General features: G+C 32.1%; 2 long non-coding RNA genes across 2 annotated transcripts; both read right to left on the bottom strand.

Annotated features, from left to right (window-relative positions):
* Positions 1–2397: 2397 nt before the first annotated feature.
* LOC126893293 (uncharacterized) lies at positions 2398–3809 on the bottom strand. The gene is made up of 2 exons (XR_007701120.1): positions 3007–3809; positions 2398–2817 (listed from the first exon to the last, which is right to left on the bottom strand). It is a non-coding gene; the product is annotated as an uncharacterized LOC126893293 (long non-coding RNA).
* Positions 3810–12721: 8912 nt separating this feature from the next.
* LOC126893294 (uncharacterized) lies at positions 12722–13452 on the bottom strand. Its single transcript, XR_007701121.1, has 2 exons — positions 13221–13452; positions 12722–13164 (listed from the first exon to the last, which is right to left on the bottom strand). It is a non-coding gene; the product is annotated as an uncharacterized LOC126893294 (long non-coding RNA).
* Positions 13453–14695: the final 1243 nt, after the last annotated feature.

Consider the following 14695-nt stretch of genomic DNA (forward strand, 5'->3'; position numbering starts at 1 on the left):
CTTTTAAATATGGTATTACAAATCCACATAGAGTAGTTAGCTGGGATAAACAAGAGCTCCACAAGATGATAGTTTTATGTATGTAGGATCGATATTACTGAGCAATGAGAAAGTACATGGAGATACTAGATACAAGTAATAGACCTGGATCCCGCGTATGAAAAAAAAGTTGATTATTAGCAAGCTGACAATTTGTTAATGGCTTAACGGTGTCGAGTCGGACAGCATGATTTGAGTTTCCACTAGACTTGTGTTATGGACGGATTTTACGGGCTGTGATTGGTCGTATTCAAATCAAGGACATTTAGGATTAGGAATCTCTCTCACTCGTTTGTTGCAGTTTTAGTTTTAAGGTTATAATACTTATACATATTTACATTTTAAATTTGTAAAGTTATAGTTCTTCTACAATAAATATTATAATACAAATGAATATCTTAATTTATAAATGTAAAGTTAATATTTTTCAGAGTATTTACGTACTTTGTATGCTGTTTTTTATTAAGTACTTATAGTTTTCTCGGATCTACATTCAGCAAAAATTATATAACTAGGGGGTAGTAATGTTATAAGAAAATTAAATAGTATAATTTATACTTATAAAAGAGATAATATTATATTTATTTGTGTCTTAAAAATGTATGATTAACTTTCAGACTTATTTGATCTGATGTACTAAATTGGCTCAGAGACTAACAAAGTATTAACATATAGTTAATAGAACTTAGTTTAAGGGTTGTAAGAACTTCAGAAGGAAATTTTAATACGAGAGTGGCCATTCCCCTGCCTAAACTGCAATACATATTTAATTTAATTAAATGAATTGCCATAAAATAGTCATACTAACTTTATGATGGAATTAATGGTAGGTATAGAGAAAAAAACAAATAGAACGTTTTTTAAATTGTTTATTAGTGAGCTGTTCTTTAGATCATACATAAGGTCGATCATAGACTATGCCACCATCTTATATGCATCTGCTAGCACCAATTTATTAAAGAAAATAAATGTAACGATCAATTGCTGAATTCAATTGATTGTTTGTCTAGGTGCCATGAGATCCACTCCTGTTGAAGCGTTATTTGGAGAAGCCATTGAATTACCACCACAGTTTAGAAGAACCTATCTGAGTGACAGATTCTTAATAAAAATTCTTCTTTCTCGAAACTCCTTATGCCCCTCAGGGGTGTCAGATCTTTTCATCCTCTATCCATCTCTTCCATTTCTTGCGGTCCTTTGCTAACTCTTTCATTTGTGTATGTGTTTTTCCTGCCCAATTTCTATAATCTGATCGATCCACCTTTTTCTTGTCCTCCATTTCCTTCTTTTACCATACCTTTTTGATTCCATCACCTGCTTTGGTAGTCTTCCCTGGTTCATTCGGTTAATGTGTCCATACCAATTTAATTTCTTTTTTGGATCTTCGTTATTATCGATTGCTATTTAGCCTTTGTCTAATATCCTCATTTCTTATTCTGTCCAATTTTGTTTTTCCTGCTATTTTTCTCAACTGCTTCATCTCCGCTGCGCTTATTGTACTGTCTATTTTTGCATTGTTTACCCATGTTTCACTTGCATAATTTTAAAGTTGATACATATATTGCATTGTATACCTTTAGTTTTATTTCTTCCTTTCCAAATATTGTTTTATTTAGTGCATAGTAGATCTTATTTGCTTTTTTCGCCCTGTATGAGATTTCTTTGTCTACCTTTCCATCCTCTGATATTATTACTCCCAGGTATTCAAACGTCGAGATTGTTTCCATTATTTCATTTTTGCGACTAAATAACGTTTGGTTTATTTCTTCCCTTTTCTTTTGGGTTACTATCATGGTCTTCGTTTTCTTTACATTTACCTCCATTTTCAAATTTTCTATTTCTTCCACCCATATATTCATTAATTTTTGCATTTTTTCTTTATCTGATATTATTTCTAGGTCATCTGCATATAGTAATCCTTCCATTTTCACTGGTACTAAATTCCTATACCCTATTGTTGACTGTTTGCCTTGACCTTCTTATAGCACTCTTCATTACTCGATCCATTACTAATATGAATGAAACTGTCCCCTTGTTTTATTCCTCTTAGATTTATTATTGGCAATCAGTTTCCGTTTATTTGTACTTTAGCCAGTACATTTCTATATACTTTTATATGTACTTTTTGCCAGGCTTATTATCTTTTGTGGGCTTTCCAGGTCTTCCATTACTGACCATATTATTTCTCTATTTATACAATCAAAAGCAGCTTTAATATCTATAATCGTAATATATAAGTGTTGTCTTTACAACACAAAAATTCCTACCCAACAATAGATATTAACTGCTCAAATCAACTTGATCTTTCACTAAAAAAAAAATAATTGTTGGAAATAATGGGAGTGTATACTAAACTCATAAAATTTTGTGGAATTTATTTCTATAAAATATTTTTATTTTGTACAATAAATACTTTTCTCATCTGTTATCAATACATTATAAAGGTTTAAATAAATAATTATTGATTGGTGTATGGTGTATGTTATGTTATTTATGCCTGTTTACTGTTAATAATAATATTGGCTATGAGTACTTAGTTATGTTTGGTTGTGTAGTCTTTTCCAGTTACATCTAGCAACCTAACTTCTCAAAAAAAATTACCAACGTCACTAGACAGTAGTTGTGTCTCAGATTAGCAAATAGACTTTACCTTTTCATACTTGATGGTTTCACTGTAATTATTAAGAATGCCTGACAGTTAACATGTTTAGATGACGGATTTTTTGTCTTTGATGAAGGCAAATTAGCCTGAGTATTGCGATGGCATCGATAGTCTTTCTGTAATAAAAAAAATCTATTTAATATCTTACAATATATGAATATATGTTTTGAACTTTAAATCAAAATGAACACAAAATTTGTTGCTTAGCAAAATACTTAAAAATTCTCTCCAATGTTAATTATTCATCCCTACAAAATATAAAACCCATAAAGTTAGAAAGTGAATATATTAACATCAATATTTACCTTGAAAACAAGCTTCATAGAATCATTTGGATAAGTTCTTAGAACTCTAAAATTTACTTTATTAATATTTTCATATTCTTTTTGACAATTTTGAGCATCTTCTTGTGTTGTTATATTAGCTCAAATCACTGCATTAAATGCGCCATCCTTTCCATTTATTTCGGAAAAATGAACCACCTTATACTCAAATGAGTCTGGGAGGAAGCTTTAAAAATTTACAAAATATAGGAAGCAAGCAGAAAGTAATTTGTTTTTTTTTTTATAAATATTACTATGTATCTGTAAACGTTCCATAACTTTTGCTGGAAATAATATGGCTGTTTAAAAATGAATACAATAAACAAGTATAAACGTATAAAATAGTCTCAAAATCCAAGATTAATAACTAAAATATCAATATTTTTCTTTTGTATAACATAAACACACTGCATAAACAAAAACAAACGAGAAAACAGGATTACGTATTTCTTTTAAATGTCATCAAATGTCATTGATTTGAATACGACCAATCACAGCCCGTAAAATCCGTCCATAACACAAGTCTAGTGGAAACTCAAATCATGCAATCCGATGACGATGACTGCCAATCACAGCAAACGTCCATAGAGGTAAATTGACATAGAGAGAGTGTCATTCAAAGCGAAGTGACGACGCCATCTTTTTTCTTTGGATTAGTGCTGTTTCACTCTTACGCATATTAAGCTACGACAGTTGTCCTCCTCTTCCGTGCCTATATTCACACCTTAATGTCATCTTAGTTTCTCGGTACAATGTGCTAGAAAGAGATAGCGCAAACCAGTCGAAGAGATAATGGACTTCCTAAGTCTTGACGTCACAAAATTGGGAGGAGCTTATATTTGGCTCCAAACAATTTTGTTTGTAATGTTAAACACTCATAAGGAATTTTTAATTTATTGTTTACGTAGTTTGTGTGACAAAATAAGACTTTTCATTTAGGTATTTAGTTAAAGAAACGTGCCAATTAAGAGATTTTTATTCGTTTTGGCTCAGGTGAGTTAATTTAATGCAATGATTAGAACGTAAACAGTGTTGAGGTTATGTTTATTTTCAATCACTAAGGAATAAAAACCACCTGAGCAAAAACGAATAAAAATCTCTTAATTAATACGTTTCTTTAACAAAATACGTAAATGAAGTCTTATTTTGCCACACAAAGCACATAAATGAAAAATGTCTTATGACCATTTAACCTTACAATCAAAATTGTTTGGAGCCAATATAAGCTCCTCCCAATTTTGTGACATTTGTGACGTCAGACTTAGGCTGTCCATTGTCGTCAGGACGCGCGGAGTGAAGGCTCACTCTATGTTAATATATACCTATGCAAACGTCCGTGTTGAGTTTAGTCACGTTTAGTGTGGTCTCTTCTAGAACCGTCTATATTCCTTAAAGACCGCTTTACAGCTTGCAAGAAAACTTGCTGCAATTTCTTGCATGCAAGACTTTCATGCAAGTCTATTGCATGGTCTTTTACAGCTTGCAACCCGGCTTGCATGCAATTTGAAAGTTTTACCCTTAACCTAACTTATAAACTTTTGTTTTTATTTAATTACTTTATTGCTGTTTATTTAACTTGGTAAATTTCGAAATGCCAGGACTATCAGAAATAACCAAATATAAAAGGAAAAAGGCGGTAGCAGCAACTTTAAGTATTATTATTGCTGCAGCCAGCCTTTTAGTCACTAATTTAGAACGCCGAGATCGGAGATGGTGAGTAAGATCTTAGTTGAACAAGAAGAGGGGTAATAATGTATCTCCAACAGAAGAATTTATCCAAGTAGATGATGAAAATGACACCAATTTTCTAGGAATGAATGTACATTTTAATAAATCCTTGGGAAAAATTGAACAATTACAAAGAAATCTATATTTCGAAATACTATTTCTGCGAAACACAAATTAATTATTATCCTAAGGTACTTAGCTAGAGGAGAGAGAGCTTCCGTAACTTAATATACAATTTACAATAATTATAGAATCTCAGAAAGTGCCATTTCAATTCATCCATTTCCATCTTTGATATATTTCACAAACAGAAAACAGCTGATCGGCATGTATTCGTGAATCCGTGTCGTCAATGACATTTGATATTGTGGAAAAATCAAATTCCCCTAGACTTGCATGAAAACTTGCAGAAAAAATGGCACCAAACCGATTATCGCGCAATTGCAAAGGGCGCTTTACAGCTTGCAATTCTACCTGCAAGACGCAAGAAAGTTGCCTAAAGGCATGCGCAGTATGTCGTCAGTTGATTATTGCATGCAACTTCTTGCAACTGCGCGATAATCGGTTTGGTGCCATTTTTTCTGCAAGTTTTCATGCAAGTCTAGGGGAATTTGATTTTTCCACAATATCAAATGTCATTGACGACACGGATTCACGAATACATGCCGATCAGCTGTTTTCTGTTTGTGAAATATATCAAGGATGGAAATGAATGAATAATGAAATGGCACTTTCTGAGATTCTATAATTATTTTAAATTGTATATTAAGCTACGGAAGCTCTCTCTCCTCTAGCTAAGTACCTTAGAATAATAATTAATTTGTGTTCCGCAGAAATAGTATTTCGAAATATAGATTTCTTTGTAATTGTTCAATTTTTCCCAAGGGTTTATTAAAATGTACATTCATTCCTAGAAATTAGAGTCATTTTCATCATCTACTTGGATAAATTCTTCTGTTGGAGATACATTATTACCCCTCTTCTTGTTCAACTAAGATCTTACTCACCATCTCCGATCTCGGCGTTCTAAATTAGTGACTAAAAGGCTGGCTGCAGCAATAATAATACTTAAAGTTGCTGCTACCGCCTTTTTCCTTTTATATTTGGTTATTTCTGATAGTCTTGGCATTTCGAAATTTACCAAGTTAAATAAACAGCAATAAAGTAATTAAAAAAAACAAAAGTTTATAAGTTAGGTTAAGGGTAAAACTTTCAAATTGCATGCAAGCCGGGTTGCAAGCTGTAAAAGACCATGCAATAGACTTGTATGAAAGTCTTGCATGCAAGAAATTGCAGCAAGTTTTCTTGCAAGCTGTAAAGCGGTCTCAAGGAGTTGCATGCAATAATCAACTGACGACATACTGCGCATGCCTTTAGGCAACTTTCTTGCGTCTTGCAGGTAGAATTGCAAGCTGTAAAGCGCCCTTAAGGGTCGTTTAAACACAGCGATAAATCAAACAACTTATCAAGGTCAATCGAGTTGTTGCAACTTATCATTGTGTGTAAACGGTGCATCGCACAACTTATCAAAGTTGGAGTTGGGTTGAAGGTGGTATCGCATTGAATCGCAGCGTCTAAACAGTGTTTCAACTTGTCATCACAACTAGTTGCTGTGACTTATCGTTGTGTTTAAACGACGCTTTAGAATACGATCGACTCAGGCGTTCGACTCAGGCGATAATGCACGTAGTCCCAATACTGATTCTAATTCATTTCGACAGTCGCAATTTCATTTCGACACCGCCATGACAGCAAATGGGGATATTAACCTTATCATGTTGAGACTGCTCAGAATTTGGGTTGGCGCTTCGGTTTCTTGGATTTTGTTGATAGTCTGGGAAAATTATCGAAATAATAGTACCATTTTTGGGAAAAATTATTTACCAGCTATTTTATTGCTAAAATCGAATCTTAAGATTGCATATATTAGTAATATGGGGTATGACAAGTCCGCAGAAAGTGTGTTATTTTATTTATAAACAAATTAGCACTCCTAAATCTTCTTTTTTTTTCAATTAGTGGTCTGTAACTCCTATAATTTTTCCTTTGAGCCAAAAACACTCAAATAAAAATTCACCGTAATTTAGTTCTGCACAAAGTTATTTTTTTTCCGATTTCCTTCAACAAAAATTTTACTCAGAAAATCCGAGTTTTCCCAAAAAATCTGCCATTTTCAATTAAAATTTTAGGGAAGTACCTAATTATTTATCAATAATTAAATAATTGAAGACATGAAAGATTTATTATAGTAGATTATACGCAGAGGGGCTAAATTATGGAATAAATTTATTTCTTTAAAACGGACGATTTTGGAGCAAAATCCCGAAAGAGGTCGATTTTTATTTTTAAATTACAATTTTTTGGCATATATTTCATACTAGTGACGTCATCCATCTGAGCGTGATGACGTAATCGATAATTTTGTTAATGGGAATAGGGGTCGTGTGGTAAGTCATTTGAAAGGGCGTTTAATTCTCTATTCAGTAATATAAACATTAATATCATTAGGTATTTATACAGGGTTGCCAAAAAAAAAATTTGAATTAAATTAATTGGCGCAAAAAGAAGAATGTATGTAATTTATTTAACTCAAAATACATTGTACTGCTGTCAGAAAATAGAAAAAAAGGTTTATTTCACAAATAAACATTTCTTTTCGCTTAAATTAAATCACAAACAGCCTCCCTCCTACCTATTGGCAGTTTGAACTTTTAATTTAAGCTAAAAGCAATGTTTATTTGCAAAATAAACATTTTTTTCTATTTTCTGACAGCAATAGAATGTATTTTGAGTTAAATAAATTACATGCATTCTTCTTCTTGCGTCAATTAATTTAATTCAAAATTATTTTTTGGCCTCCCTGTATAAATATTGATATTAATGTTTATAATACTAAATAGAGAATTGAACGCCTTTGTAAATGAGCTACAACACGAACCCATATTCCTATTTAAAAAAATAATTACGTCATCACGCTCGGATGGATGACGTCACTAGTTTGAAATATATGCCAAGAAATTTAATTTAAAAATAAAAATCGACCTGTTTCGGGATTTTTCTCTAAAATCGTCCATTTTAGAGAAATGAATTTATTCCATAATTTAGCCCCTCTTTGTATATCAGGAGACCGGCGACAATCTAACCAATAGTTTAGCAATAATTAAAATGTTAATTAAAAAATTTCGGTCGAAATAATAACCAGAAAGATTATGATACACCAGAATAACTATGATTTTCATATAAAAAAGCACTATACCTATTCAACGTACCTTACAGGATTGAAATTGGACCATTTGAGCGGTCTCAGGAATGTTATAAAGAAACAATTTTTTGGCTTATAAACAAATAGAACCCCTCAGAAAATATTAGATTAAATTAAATTAAGTTAACGCTGTTCAAAAGAGCACGGCTTCTGTGTCCTTTTCGAAGAAAAACAAATTGAATTGCGAGGAGTGATTCCAGGTATAACCGGTCAAATTTGACCGGCATTTGCGACAGAGTTATAAACAACAGGATTTTAATCTTTGAACCATTAGATACCTTTTAATTCCGGTCCTCTTTGTACATACAAATTTTCATATCTTCAAGACACTCATAACAAAAAAGATTTATGTCACTGTCACCAAATTATTTAATTATTGATAAATAATTACTTCCCTCAAATTTTAGTTGAAAATTAAAGATTTTGTTTGGAAAACCCGAATTTTCCGAAGAAAATTTCCGTCGAAGGAAATTGGAATAAATTATCAATGTGCAGAATTAAATTACTGTCAATTTTTATGTGAGTGTTTTGGTTTAAAGTTAAAATTTTCGGAGTTATAGACCAATAATAAAAAAAAAAGATTTCGGAGCGCTAATTTGTTTATAAACAAAATAGCACACTTTCTGTGGACTTTGCACAGCTATATTACTAATATAGGAAATCTTAAGATTTGATTTCAGCATGTCCAGCAATAAAATAGCTGGTAATTAATTTTCCTTGTTTTTTACTAATTTTCCCAGATTATTACCTCACATCTTTCATTGAGTTGATGATTCATGTTGTGGACATTCTCAATTATTATATTTCTAATTTAATACTATTCTATCTAATTCCTCAAAACAAGCAAATTTCAATTAAACCCAGCTATATTATAATACCTTTTGATTTAGTTTTCCTTGCAAGAAATAAACAAAACACATCTAAACTAAACCTAACCTCGCTTTTGGCCATTCATTCATCTCCGTGTCAAATAATTTCGACAGTCGCCATATTGAAAGCGACTTGTTTTTGGTCGAAATTTGATTTAAGGCTAATTTTCACAGATCCGATATCCGAAGACACGAAATACGAAATTTTTTCGTACGATTATATTTGATTGTCGTATCCGAAATTTTTTGACATTTGTGTAATATGTCTGATTATTCCATGGATTGATATTTGATACAAATGTTTGCTGTTGGATATTGAACAGGAACAGATAGATAGTTTTATTTCGATTTTATTCTTATTATTGTTTGGATCATCATGGATTCGTCAAATTATCTGTTTGAAGAGGGTAACCATCACATCCATTTATAATTAACTGTTTTTAATGGGAAATAAGCCACAATTTTACTAAAAAATAAAATCTTTTTTTTATAAAAATTGTGGCTTATTTCTCATTAAAAATAGTTAATTACAAAAATGCCGCAGGAAAATAGTTTCAGAACAACATCCATTTATAATTACGATTTTGTTGTTCCATTTCAATATATCAAAAACATAAACACTTCACAAAAGTAAGGTTATCAAGACGTTCAAGATAGAATGTCAACAGTGTCAAAATTCATCCGATTTTCGTGCAAAAGTTAAAATAATTTTAACTTCTTCCGATGACTTTTTAATTTCGTACGAAAACCCATCTGTCACTTTTCAGCCAATGAAATTCTCTGAAATTTCTATCGTATCATCGTACTGTCGGACATCGGATCTGTGAAAATCCACCTTTAGAATCAGGGCCCAGATGTTCAGGATGTGACGTCACTAACTGTCACTTTGTGTCACTAACTGTCAAGTTTGATCAAATTATTTGATGGTGAGACGGGGCCTTAAAGGCCGCGTCTCACCATCAAATAATTTGATCAAACAGTTTGAGCAAACTTGACGTACTTGAGGAAGTACGTCAAAGTGACGTCACAATTGCAGTTTGTTGAAATTCTAAAAATCGGTGTTCTCACGATCAGTCTATGGTCTATGTAGTTTGATCAGTGATGTGGGAGTTCCCAAATCACTGAGTTTGATCAAATTTTCTGTATTAAGAGTTGTCTAACTTGTTTGAACTTAATCTAATCCACAATGAAAATTGAAAATGAAATGAAAAGGCTGGAGTGAGGAGTGCTGAAGGGAGTTGTGACTTTACTTTGTTGTCAAGTACTAAGTATAGGGCACCTATTACCACTGTTCGGGCATATCAGGCAGAAAAAATAGAAAAGAAAGAATATAGGCTAGACCTGGACTTTTTCCATGAAATGAAAGCCCTAATAAAAACTAAATTGTGTACAAGAAGACATTGGGAAAACGTCTCTAGTTTGTATCATTGGTTGCGTTCATCAAACAGAGAGCTTGGAATCGGATTGCAATCGGATTGGAAGCTCTTTTACTAGTGAACGGTGCGCTGAATTAATCGGATTGGAAGCGCTCGCCATTTTATTCAGCCTTAAATTTGTTATTGTGCTGTGATAGCTGAATCCCGCCAACTTTAAAATTAAGTTCAAAGTAAAATGGATAATTTAATTAAAATTGAATATAAATACAATAATTATTGTATGTAATTTATTGTAAATATTTGTAGTTCTTATTTTAGTATTATTAATATGTATCCTATATATAGTTATTATCTAAATTAAGTTAGAAATATTTGTGTTTTTTTATTTATATAGTTACTAGAAATATTAACACAATATCTGTATAGTAGGTACCTACCTCATTTATTTTCCAACAATCCAGTTTTTGATTGATTCACAAATCTTATAAAAATTGGTATTGATTGCATACCAACTATTTGTAATTAATATTTACCTACAATAAAATTAAATTTAATATAGGTAGGTAGGTACCTATACAATAATACTCCATATTAGTTATTTTCAATAATATTTCCAATTTTTTATTCTTCTTCACCCACCGTTATGTTATTAATTTCTTTATTTAGCATACCTACTCAATATTGCATTTATCCAGAACATTATTGCCTTCTATATTATAAAATTGTGTAAAACACAATGTTCGTTAATCGAATATTTTCTGTATCAAATTTTAATCCTCTAAATTTGCATTTTATTAGTTCAAACCTTTCTACAGCTGACCGAATCTTTAATTTATTATCAAAATTTTTTTGTTCTTGTAGTAAACGTTTATTATTCTGGTAAGATTTCATTAAGTTAAGTATCTAGATATGCCGAATTTTGAATGAGATTTATATTCGCTGGTAAAATGGAATCTGCTCGAGTTAAATAGTTAATAGGCCTGGATCCTGCATACCAAAAGAAAGTTTATTAATAGCAAGCTGAAAATTTGTTATTAGCTTAACAGTGTCTAGTCGGACAAACTTTGATGTTTTAATTTAAAACAAACACTGGAACGGGAAGTTTTAATTGTTGAACAGGTTACAGGTTTCGAACGTCAGACTACAAAAACGTCTCATGTGTTGTGTCGGACAGAACTTCCAATTGATTTGCTACTCTTTCATTAGCATGCAAAATTAGACTGCTATTTATCACCAATATAATTCCTATCCTCTGACATGTTCTACGTGTCGGAATTATTAAAATGCCCAACATAGAGAGAGACATACTTTATTGATACAATGTACCAAAAGGCCATCGACCAAAGTCTTTCAGCCAACTGCCCAACATATTTTTCGGACAAAAATTTTTTCATATATTATAATATACAAAGTTTGCTATTGAATAAACTTAAAAACAACCTGCTAGTTTTCACAATCATAAACTTGTCAGGATGGCACGTTCCACAATTAAGGCTTCCCCTGCTCCAGTGTTTCTATACATCAAAGTGTGTCCAACTAGACACCGTTAAGCTATTAACAAATTTGAGCTTGCTATTAATCAACTTTTTTTTGGTATGCGGGATCCAGGCCTAGGTACGAAATTTTTAAAAGTAGATGTTTTAAAAAAAATTTAATTATACAGTTTAAACAGCTTTTTCAAAACTATTTACAATCATATTATTTGTTGTCATTTCATGGAATTAGGCATAATCCAAATTTAATATAAGTACTATGAAAAAAGAACTAGAGGGAGATATAATCTATTTTTTAATACGATTCTTTGATAACAACCAACTAACTCTTGAGATAAACTGGGAATGCAGTAGACATCCCTTTATGATGCTCATACAGAAGCACATTTCCAAGCAATCTTACATTACAAAGTTGTTGCTGGCATCCTATAAAGGGAAAAAATAATTATTTTGCATGGTTACGTTATCTTGAAGCTGTATTCGATAAAAAATTCTGAAACGAGAAAGCTCACTTTAATACTTATCCGGGCAAGACATTTTACTTCCATATAAAAGACATGGCATTTCGGGCCTATTGAGCCCCACTTGCCCGGATAAGGGTTAAAACAGTAAAAGAAAACGCAGCAGCATATACTGTTGGTTGGGAGCACTCTGAAGACCACCATGTGTTCGTTGTTCTCTGATAATACCATCAATACAGATAGAATTATTTCTACGAGTATGGCTATGTCCAACGAAATAAGGATTGAGAGACCTTTTAAATGCTCTCAGTGAAACAAATGCAATTTTAGAGCCACAACCAAATACTAGGAACGCTAAGGAAGAAATTCCTCTTATTAAAAAAAGAATGGAGGGACAATTCTTGTTAACAAATTCTGCTTAACAATGGAGGAGGAAGATATATGAAAGGTTGTGTTATATATACAATACATTTAGTTTTTATCTAAGCATGAAAATAAATATTATGACCACATTTGTACTACATTTATTTTCAAACAAACCAGTTTTTTATTGATTCACAAAAATTTTTTATTGATTACGATTTACAATTAACCCATTCGCAGATACGACTAATATGCATGTACTTACAAAGGGAAATTACTGTCTGCATATGAAGATGTGTCCACAAATGTGTTAATACAATATTTACAATAAAATTATATTATAGAATATTTACAATAAAATTAAACTCAATATACACATTGATATTCAAGATTAGTTATTTCCAATTTTTTGTAATTCTATATTATTTGGGTGAAAATCTTATGTCCAGAGCTCTTTGGCAAACCAAACGTATCCCCAGCAACAAATTCTCTGGTTTACTTAGCATCCACATCATAAACATTAATTTTTTCCAATAGAATTATTCTGTTTTCAAATTGGTGGATATGACCAATACAATTAAATAGTTCCTGGAAATATAACAATATAATATACATGATGTTATTAATTTGTTATACAATTTTACCTGGAAAGTAGTTCTGGACATATGAAAATGTTCTCTAAATTGGATATTGAATTATGGTTTATTAATATTTAATTTCATCTCATCCTTCTGGAATAATTTGAGGTAGGTACATCTGCTAAATGTATAACGGCATTTGCTAATTTCGTCCCCAAACAAAAGTTCTTCAAGAATATTATCCATTTTAGTTTAGACAGTTTCAGTTTTATTTAAAAACAAAACTGTCTAGGTTATAAATTATATTTTTTTTTTATTTATTTATTGCTTATTTACAATCTACTTCAATACAGTAATAAGTAAATATAATGTATGTTGTTGGCTTGTGGCAGGTGTCATCCATTGACGACTCTCTGGAATTTACCTAGCAGCTAGGTCTTCTGGCCAAAGTCTTTTCAGACGTCTGTCAACCAGTGGGGGGTTGAATAATTCATCTATGAGATGGTTTGGATGGTCTGCGCTGCGATTCATGTACCTTCTGGAGTGGTCAGCAATCACATCATTGATGAAGGGGATGTTGAGGTCTGCATGAAGGGTTTGGTTTGACACATACCATGGGGCTTTAGCTAACATACGAATAGTTTTTGACTGGAATGTCTGTAGTATTTTGGTGTTGGATGGTTTGCTACAGCCCCACAGCTCGATTCCGTATGTCCACACTGGTTTGAGTATTGTTTTATAGATGGTCAGTTTGTTTTCTAATGAAAGTTGCGATCTTCTGTTGATTAGCCAGCTCATATTTTTAACTTTTAGGTCGAGGTGTCGTCGTTTGGCTGCAATATGTGATTTCCAAGTAAGTTTTTCGTCTAGATGAAGGCCCAGGTACTTTACTTCTGTTTTTATTGGTATAGGTGAATTATTTAGGTGTAGTTGTGGACATCTAATTCTTCGATTTGTGAAATTTACTTGACAAGACTTGTTTGTGTTGACGTTTATTTTCCAGCATTTAAGCCAGTCTTCTAGTTCATTGAGATGATTTTGCAATTTGTTAAATGCTAATATTTCGTTGATGTCTGATGCTAGTATACCAGTGTCATCCGCAAATGTTGCCATTAGTGTATTTTCGCTAATAGGAATATCAGCAGTGAAGATTTGGTAAAGGAATGGGCCAAGTACACTGCCTTGAGGTACTCCGGATTTTATTTGGTGGTAGTTGGATAGAGTACCTTCGTATTTAACTTGGAAGTATCTGTCGGACAAGTATGATTTAAGGAGGAGGTAGATTTGGTCAGTTAGCTGAGTTTTTATTTTAAAGAGAAGACCCTCGTGCCACACCCTATCAAATGCTTGCTGTATATCGAGAAATGCTGATAGACATATTTGTTTCCCTTCTAGGCTCTCTTTTATTTTGTTGACTAATCTATGGCACTGTTGTATGGTTGAGTGATTTGAGCGAAAACCAAACTGATGATCTGGGATAAGGTTTTCTATAGGTATTATTGTTTCTATTCTGTTAAGGATTAACCTTTCGAATACTTTTG

Source organism: Diabrotica virgifera, chromosome 10 (genome assembly GCF_917563875.1).
Source record: "Diabrotica virgifera virgifera chromosome 10, PGI_DIABVI_V3a".
Classification (NCBI taxonomy): Eukaryota; Metazoa; Arthropoda; class Insecta; order Coleoptera; family Chrysomelidae; genus Diabrotica; species Diabrotica virgifera.